The sequence below is a fragment of the Talpa occidentalis genome, unplaced genomic scaffold (assembly GCF_014898055.3).
Source record: "Talpa occidentalis isolate TD23 unplaced genomic scaffold, MPIMG_talOcc4v2.1 talOcc4.2, whole genome shotgun sequence".
In the NCBI taxonomy this organism is placed as follows: domain Eukaryota; kingdom Metazoa; phylum Chordata; class Mammalia; order Eulipotyphla; family Talpidae; genus Talpa; species Talpa occidentalis.
The window spans coordinates 40,437,208-40,445,881 of NW_023602073.1; the positions used below are offsets into that span (position 1 = coordinate 40,437,208).

The following is an 8,674-nucleotide window of genomic DNA, read 5'->3' on the forward strand; positions in this document are numbered from 1 at the left end:
GCCGGTTCTGAGATGGGCAGAGTTGGGGGTCCTGGAGGGCGGCATCCTGGTGGTGAGATGCTCTGTGAGGAGTCAGAGAAGCAGGGCTCAGAGGAGAGGAGACTCGGGGGAATGCCCTGGGTGTGAGGTTTCCAGCTTTTCTCCCCAGGACCCCTCTCTCCAGCCTCTGGATAACAAAACCTGGGGAAACAGGAAAGTAGATCATTTTTTCCTTTTACAACCTATTTAGTATTGAGGACTTAAAAAAAAAAAAACATAACATTTAATGAATACTGTTAAATTTACAGAAAAGTTGCAAAGATAGTACAGTTCTTATTCATCCCACACCATTTCCACTTTGTTAACATCTTACATGAATACAGTTGTCTTTTTTTTTTCACAGCTAATGAAGCAATGTTGACACAGTTACCAAACTCCGTGCCTGATTTCATCAGTTTTTCCTAATGCACATTTTATGTTCCATAATCCAAATTGCCTCACTCAGTTACAGCCAGTTCTCCTCGATGTGCCTCTTGCTGACTGTTTCTCTGACTTTGCTTGTTTTTATAACGTTGACATTGGTGAGGAGTGATATTTTGGAGAGGTGTTGGGTTCACAGTTGGGGTTCTTGGGTCACGTCTGAGAAAAGTTTCACCAGATTCCCCCTTTCACATACACAGTGAGTTTTGTCTCTGCCAAAGAGAAGTTTTATTATTTCTTTTTTTAAAAAAAGGGAAAGAGTCAGAACCCTGCTACCCTCCCCCACCCACTGAGTAGGCTCTCTCCCCGACCAATGGAAAGGAGGGAAAAAAAAAAAAAAACTGCAAGAAAGAACTACAGATCAAGTGGGACACTGAGTAGAGAGGAACTATTTCAGGCACCGCACCCCACAAATGGGAACTGTGGAGAACAGTGAAGAAATCACCACAGAGGTGATCGAGCGGCTCCGGGCGCCATCAGAGGAAGACAAGCACTCCAAGAGACCTACAAATAGCCTAAGGCCAGCTGAGAACCACTGGGAAAAAGCAAAGGTCAGCAAGGACAGGTCTCTGGTGCCACCTCATGACCAGAACAAAATCACCAACTAACTGATTCCCTGTTGGAACTAAGTAAATACAGAGGGAGGGAACTGTAAGGGACAGTGCCCAGCAACACAGCATCAACACTCTGGTGGAGTGTTGTCTCCAGTGCTAGTCTCAGTCTGGTGAACAGTTTCCGACACCCCTAAAGGAGCACTCCAAAGAGATGGAAGCCACCCTTAGGACAACTTGGATCCTTCTCCTTTGGGGACTTGCTAAGCAAAATAAGTCAGAAGGAAAAAAGATAAATATCATTTGGCTTCACTTGTATGTGGAATACAGAGAAATGGAACAAAGTGTCAGGAAAACAACCAAACTTACAAGCTGGCCATAAATCTAAGGCATTCAGCAGGGTTGGGGGAGCGAGGGTCAAAACAGGGGAAGCAAGCGCACAGGGGAGTGTGATGACGGATCACAGTGGTGGGGAAACTATGGGGACTACACCTGAGAGGAAAAATCAAATACTGTACAAAAATTAATGGTTTAAGAAAATAAATAAATATTTTATCATTTTTTTAAAAAACGTGCAATTTGTCATTCTAAGACAGACCACCAGCCTCTGCAGATTCTTGCATTTGGGAGGGCCCCTGGCAGGTAGTAGGTTTGTTTGGCATTAAAGTCCTTCTGGCCCCAGTCTTATGTCCAGGTTCTGATCATTCTGCCCCACTGGAAGGCCTGGTGCAGCTGCCACCTATGGGACTCTGGGAACTCCCCCCTAGGTCAATATTGAAGATCAAAAGTCGATGTGTCCAGTATCACCAGGCCTTTAACTTAAGAGTCAGGAGCCCTGAGGGCATCTCTTAGGCCCAGGAAGGGGGCAAAGAGAGAGGACACCAGGTTCTGGCTCCCAAGTACGGAGAGGGGGGGAGGGGCCACTCTCTAGGCTCCAAAAGCTGGGTGGCCTCGCCCTGGGTACTTGCCCTGGAGCATGGGGATGGGGAGATACTTTCCCTTTAAGGGAGAAGTGAGTCAGCAGTCAAGGCCCCTTCCATTGATCTTGTGGCCTCCTCAGACTCCAGGCTCCACCTACCTCCTGCCTCTGTGCTCCAGAACAAGGAGTCCAAGGCCTGGGCCACTCCTCCTGGTGCAGGGATTCCTGGTGCCAGGACAGTGTCCAGGCACTGAGGGCTGTGAGCTGTGATGGCCTCAGACTGGGCTGTGAGGTCCCAGCACAGGGAGGGCTGCCCCCAGCAGGAGACACAGGCCTTGTGCTCCCCCCCTCTGGGCTCCTTGCTTCTCCCTGTCACCCCAGCAAAGGGCACTTTGCTCTGAAGAGGAGGCCCCTAGATGACCCCCTCTATCTTCTTTTCCCTTTCTTCCCTGTGTGTTTGAATTATACCTTATGTCTCTGCCTGGAGAAGGCCTTACACTTAAGTACAGTTTCCCAGCTGATCACAGAGTAACATCTGTGTGGTGACAGCCCAACTGAAAACAGACTATCCCAACCCCAGCCAGAGCCCCTGGGCCTCTCCCACACAGACCATCCCCGCTGCCCAGTGTCCACTAAGCTGACCCTTCTCTGCCCCCACCATCTGGCTCCTCCCCCTCTACTCCTATTGGCCTCCCTCCCCTAAAGCCCCTATTTCCTCCCTCTGCTCCAGGAGCCTCCCCTCTTTCTAGCCCATGACCCTGAGGGTCTCTCCTCCTACCCCTCTTCCAGCCCATCCTGGGGATGGAGGGATTAGTGTTGATTCCCTGGAGAAGGAGCCTCCATCCCTGGAGTCAGCAGCTGGAACAAGTGACAGGGACACTGGGTCAAGGTGTCATCCCAGGAGACTGAGGGCACCTGGCATGCTGTGGGGCCCACCCTGGTCATTATCCAGCTGTTATGGCCTGGGGATCTGCTCCTGCCTGAACCAAAGTCTGTGGTGATTAGTGGACAGGGGCCATCATGTCAGCGTGTATTAGGAAACAGGTCAGACTGAGAACCGTAAGCTGTATGGGGCTCCCCCTCCTGTGCACAGCCCTGTCCTTCTGGGAGACCCTGAGAACCTAGGAGATCACAGGGTTCTCCCCCTCTGTCCTCAGCCCTGTGGCCACACGGGGGCGCTGCGGCGCTGTCCTAGTCTGGCAGCCAGGGGAGAGGCTGGGTGTGTGTGACTCAGGCTGAGAGGGTGAGCTGGGGCTGAGCATCCCTGGGGGAGGGGGTGAAGGTGCCCTGTGAGCAGCCCTGGCACCAGGCCGGGTGGGGGGAGTGGAGGAGAGGAGAGGAGGCTCTGGAGCTGCCCCGTGTCTGAGGCGCCATCTTCTCTCCCCACAGCCTCCCTCTGCAGCCCCTTGATGACCACACCCTAGAGACCGCAAAGCAGATGCTTTTCCCTTCCACTCCCTGTGCCTTTCCTGAGGCCTGTTTTAATGTTTTTATTTTAAATAATTTAATTTATATAAAAATTGGTAGAAGATTCCTGTGTATCCCACACGCCTTTTCTCTGTTAACGTGGATCTCTCTGTCTTGTCTGTACAGCCAATGGAGCAATAGTCACATGTTATGAATAATCCCCATACCTGACTTGGGTGTGGTTAGTGTTTCTTTTGGCTTCTCCAGGCTCCCATCCTGATACCACATTAAGTCCCAGTCACGTCTCTGAGGCTCCTCTGGCTGAGTCAGTCTCTCAGACTCTCCCTAGTTTTGATGGTCTTGACAAGTTGAGTTTGGCTGCCTGGGGTGATGCGGTTGGGAAAAAAACTGAAACATGAAGGGTCATTCTCAGCACAGAGCCCTGGAGAGTCACCTGCACGTGATCCTCACTGGTGATGTCACCTTCCCTCCCTGACTAAGGTTGGGTTTCCCCTGCCACTGGAGGAGGGTCCCACATGGCGCGCAGACCTCTCCTGCGGTCCTGCTCCCCTCAGCAGTGTACTTCAGTCCTTCTGCCTGCTCTGCTCCCCGCTCTGGCTCTGGTGAATTCTCTCACCCTCCCGTGCTTCTGACTGTACCCAGTGCATGTATAAACAAAAAACAAACAAATAAATAAATAAATGAAAACATGCCTCTATATAAAAAAAAATATTTTAATTTTGTTAGTGAATGTCATTCTTCTTGTGGTAGTCACTGAAAATATGCCAGGTAAATTTATGTTTCACCCAACAAAAATTTTGAAAGCAGATTAACATTCAAAAATCAACAAATGCTTCCTTCTCAGAGTATTGCCATTATTGACTACATTGGGAACAATAATAGAGCAAATTAAATTTGATTTCATTTCCAAGATTAGAAAGGCACTAGAATTAAACTACTTGAAGGAGTCACTGATTATTGAATCTTATGCATTCTGATGAGGTATTTTTCTCAAGCCAGGAAAATATGCATACAAATTTGACACTGAGACTTCAAGAAAACACAGATGACCTGGGTAGTTCTATCAGCACCTCAGTAAGTGAGCTGGAAACACCAAGTTTATAGCTCACAGGGACCCCTTAGGTTGAAGGACTAAATCTCTCCAAGGGCAACGTCAAAGAATATACTAAACATGAGGAGGGTTGGTTGCCGATGAGAGAAAATCTCCCACAAGTCATATTCTTTTTGTAGTGTATGGGCCTCTTTAACAGAAACTTGATCTGAAATAAAGTAAGTTGGGAGCTGGGTGTTGCCATGATTGAGGTTTCACAGGTTTCACAGGTTTCACAGGTTTCAAAGGCAGGAATGCACTGGAGTTCTGGAAGGAAGTGAAACCTGCAACTAAGCTGACAGATTCCAGGAAGTGCTCTTGGTCCAAATCTGCTTCCCCTTTTTGCATTTCCTCCTGTCTTCTTTCTCCCTGAAGTTTGCCTCTCTCTTGTCTTCACATCACAAAGTGGCCTATAGTGGAAGGCCACATGAAGTGGCAAACTTTATTCTTGTACATAATGTTGAAATTCCTGGATGAGACCATAGTTGGTCAGTTAGTTCATGTTGCCTGAACTTCAACAGTCAGCAGTATTTATGCATACAAGAACTGGGGTACAGGCCAGGGGTGCAGGGTTGGGGGGTGAGAGGATTCACCAGAGACAGAGTGGGGAACAGAACAGGCAGATCAACGGAAATACACTGCTGAGGGGAGCAGTGGGCGAGTCAGGAAAGGGATGCTGTGCTACGTGGGTTGCTCCCTGGCCTGGGATCAAACTCGTGCTTCAGTGGCTGAGGATAGCCTCATAGGTTGCGTCTTAACCCCTTGTGCCACCAGGGAGGCCCCTGAAATATTCAGTTTTGAAACCTACCCTAAATTTCCCAGTGGTCAGTGTTATAACTAAGTATACAAAGTACAAAAAATATGTCTAATATAACAAAAAAAACTAAAAATAAATTTGTTCTACCCTTGCTTCCTTGCTTGCTCAACAGTCAAATTACATTTTTGATAAAGGATTGTGAAATGTGAAATTTCCATAGAAGAGTCATGAGTTTGTTCAATACTCTAGAAATAGATGTTTACTAGATATGCAATTTCGCCATAGCTTGCCGTTAAAATTTATTTCTTTGGGAAATGAAATATCAAATGTCATGAGAATAAGTTGAAGTGAAAGCTAATATGGTCACATTACATTCAAACAAAAATAATAAAATTGCAGGGAATCATAAAAAAGAGAAGCACGTGTAAAATAGTATTAGGTGAAAAAGGCATTATACAAATTTTATGATATCATTTGTAGAAGCTTAAAAACATCATCTCAATTTCAGTGATTCCTGAGTTGTATGATAATGGACAATGCACTTTTTCTTTAATACTGGAACTGTTATTAATGACTACTGCTATTTAATAATTTAAAAAGTTTTTTTTTTAATAAAGAGAAGGTGCTATCCCTGTATTAGGAATAGCGCTGGAATAGTGGAAATGCTGTCTTGATTGCTGACACGAATCAGTAGTGATACATTACTAATGTGTCACTAGAAAAGGGTAAGAGCAGAGTGTGGTGCTGGATGAGAGCAATGCTGAAGAATATTCAGGCTCCTTTTAAATAAACTTTCCAGTTGAATATCTGATTGTTCCCATACCTTTCATTGAAAAGGTTTTCCTTGACCCAATGCATTACTTTGCTGTGTTTGTTAAAAATTAAGTGATTGCCCAAGTGTATCTATTTCTGGACACTCTAATCTGTTCTGTTGATGCCTGTCAGGACTTAGGCCAGGATCACACTGTCCTGATTAATGCAGCTTTAGTAAATGTTGAATTCAGGTACTGTAAATTTTGCAATTTGTTCTTTCTTAAAAGGAAAAGGTATATATGTCCATTTATTTGTGTATTCTGCAACCAACCTAAGAGAGGAAATGTTTGGAGGCTTTACAAGTAGCTGAGTGACTGAAACTGTTCCCGGTTTTGCTGCTGTCACAGCCTGGCAGGGAAGGCGAGACCTGGAGCCGGGCGCCTCTCTAAGCTTTCAGTGTAGCCATTTGCCAGGCCTTTCGGCCGCTGCAGCAGCTGTTTTGAGTGTCGTTTGTCTGGTGCTGTGCTGGGGCATCTCAGCAGCTCCGTTGAGCATCTCCTGTTGTGTCTTCTGCTCTCTTCGTGAGTTGGATCCCGGCCTATGGTCTGGCGGCCACATGCTCCAGGTCCCCAGTGGCAGGAAGACGCTACTTGGGAACATTTGTGTTTAGAACTTTAAAAGACTGGACACTGCTTCAGGTGAGGTAAATGGCCATTTGTGGTCTCAGTAACTCTTTGTTTTTCCCTGGTTTTTAAATAAACCCCATTATTGTTGTCCTCTGAGGCTGAGTGGTTTTGTAATTGTGTGCACGGGGGAAGAACTCAGACTGGTAAACAATTTGAGCAGTGACCTTGGTCAGCTTTCATGCCTCTTTTGCCCTGTATCATTTTTATTTTGCTCTTTTCCTTCCAGACTTGCCTGGCCGCTTCTGCCCTTCTCCTATGAGTCTCCACCAGAAAGTGCCTTATTCTTGTTGTAAGCCCTCAGGCCTCAGCGGTCCTGCTCTGGGCCAACTCTATTTGGCTGGATATTTACATGCAATGGAATGGTAACTCTGGGTGTTTCATTTAGTAACTAACTATAGTCTTTCTGTTCTCTTTATTGCTCACTAAGTGTGTTGAAGTCCTCTTCTATTGGAGATCTTATGCACTAGAGTAAATAAATAAATAAATAGATTAATTAATTAAATCCCAGTTCCAGGCCATCACCTTCCCTTCCAGGCTCTAACAGCAGAAAAGCTGGGAACAGGTGAAGAAGCTGTGATTGCTTCTCAGCCTTGGACTTGTGCCAGAGACTTGGGGGACATGGAAGGAGACACTGGGAACAGATGTGGGTGAGACACCTATGGGGAGATTACAGTGGCAACATTTATCTTGATTTTGATTTTGCTCTTTTCCTTCCAGACTTGTCTGGCTCTTTCTGCCCCTTTCCTATGGGTCCCCACCAGAAGGTGCCTTAGACTTTTGACAGATTTGGGGGCCTCAGTGTCCCTGTTTTGGATCAAATTGTTTGGCTGAGGTGACCCACAAGGGGATGGGTAAATTGGGGTGCTTGATTGGGAAACATATTCTCTATTCTGTTCCTTCATTCTCTTTCTTACACAGTGATTGTATTAAAGTCCTTCCCATTAAATGTCTTATGCACTAGAGTATGTTTTGTTTTCATGAGGCAGATGGCAGAACCCATTTAGCGTGGGCAGGTTTGGGAGTCTTGGGTTCTCTCACCCTGCCTGGTAACAGAACCTCCTTTACTGTGGATATCACACTGTTACAGTCCTGCCCCTAGGCAAAAAAAAAAAAAAAAAAAAAAAGAAGATTTCTCAAAATACCGAAAATACACCTTCCATATGGTCAAGTATTCCATTCCTTGGTATATATCCAAAGGAGGTAAAAACACTAATTCCAAAGGATATGCGCCTCCTGTGCTTGTTGCAGCCTGAGCACAATAACCAACTATGGAAACACCTCAGTGCCCAATGACAGATGAGTGGGTTAAGAAGAGGTGGTAGACAGACACAATGGAATACTACTCAGCTGTGAAAAAGTTGAATTTGCAGCAACATTGACAGATGTGGAGGGGATTATGCTAAGTGAAATAAGTAAGAATGAGAAAGTCAAATACTGAGTGATGTCACTCATTAGTGGAATATAAAGAAACCAAGCAGGGACAGACAAGACTAAACCAAAACATACTCTAGAAATATAAGGCTATGTGAGGGCCTCCCCAGTGGTGCAGCAGTTGAGAACCCAATTAACTGGGTTGCGAAGCTGCCCGCAGCCTCTGCAGCGCTGGTTCGATCCCCGGCTGCTCCCCGGCCACCGGAGGAGGGTCCCACATGGCGCGCAGACCTCTCTGCCGCCTGCTGCTCCCCTCAGCAGTGTATTTCGGTCCTTCTGCCTGCTCTGCTCCCCGCTCTGGCTCTGGTGAATTCTCTTACCCTCCCGCACTTCTGACTGTACCCAGTGCTTGTATAAATAAATAAAGATAAATCTTTAAAAAAAAATTCTCTTAAAAAAAAAAAAAGAAATATGAGGCTATGTGGGAGGGGAGGGAGGGAGTGTGATGTAGGAAACAAAGTGCGAAGAGGGCCGGGTGATGGTGGTGAGGACTGTGGTACCCTTAGGTGGGTGTGAAGTGGTAACAAACACCTGAAGAGGTGTGACCCTGTGCCTCTGCACACATACAGTGTGTAAACCCATGTTACCTCAGTAGAAATA

The 8,674-nt window shown here is 46.3% G+C and overlaps 1 long non-coding RNA gene across 1 annotated transcript; it reads left to right on the top strand.

Annotated features, from left to right (window-relative positions):
- The first annotated feature begins 6,613 nt into the window (after window positions 1-6,613).
- Window positions 6,614-7,718, top strand: LOC129146309 (uncharacterized). Its single transcript, XR_008552871.1, has 3 exons — window positions 6,614-6,655; window positions 6,870-7,005; window positions 7,178-7,718. It is a non-coding gene; the product is annotated as an uncharacterized LOC129146309 (long non-coding RNA).
- Window positions 7,719-8,674: the final 956 nt, after the last annotated feature.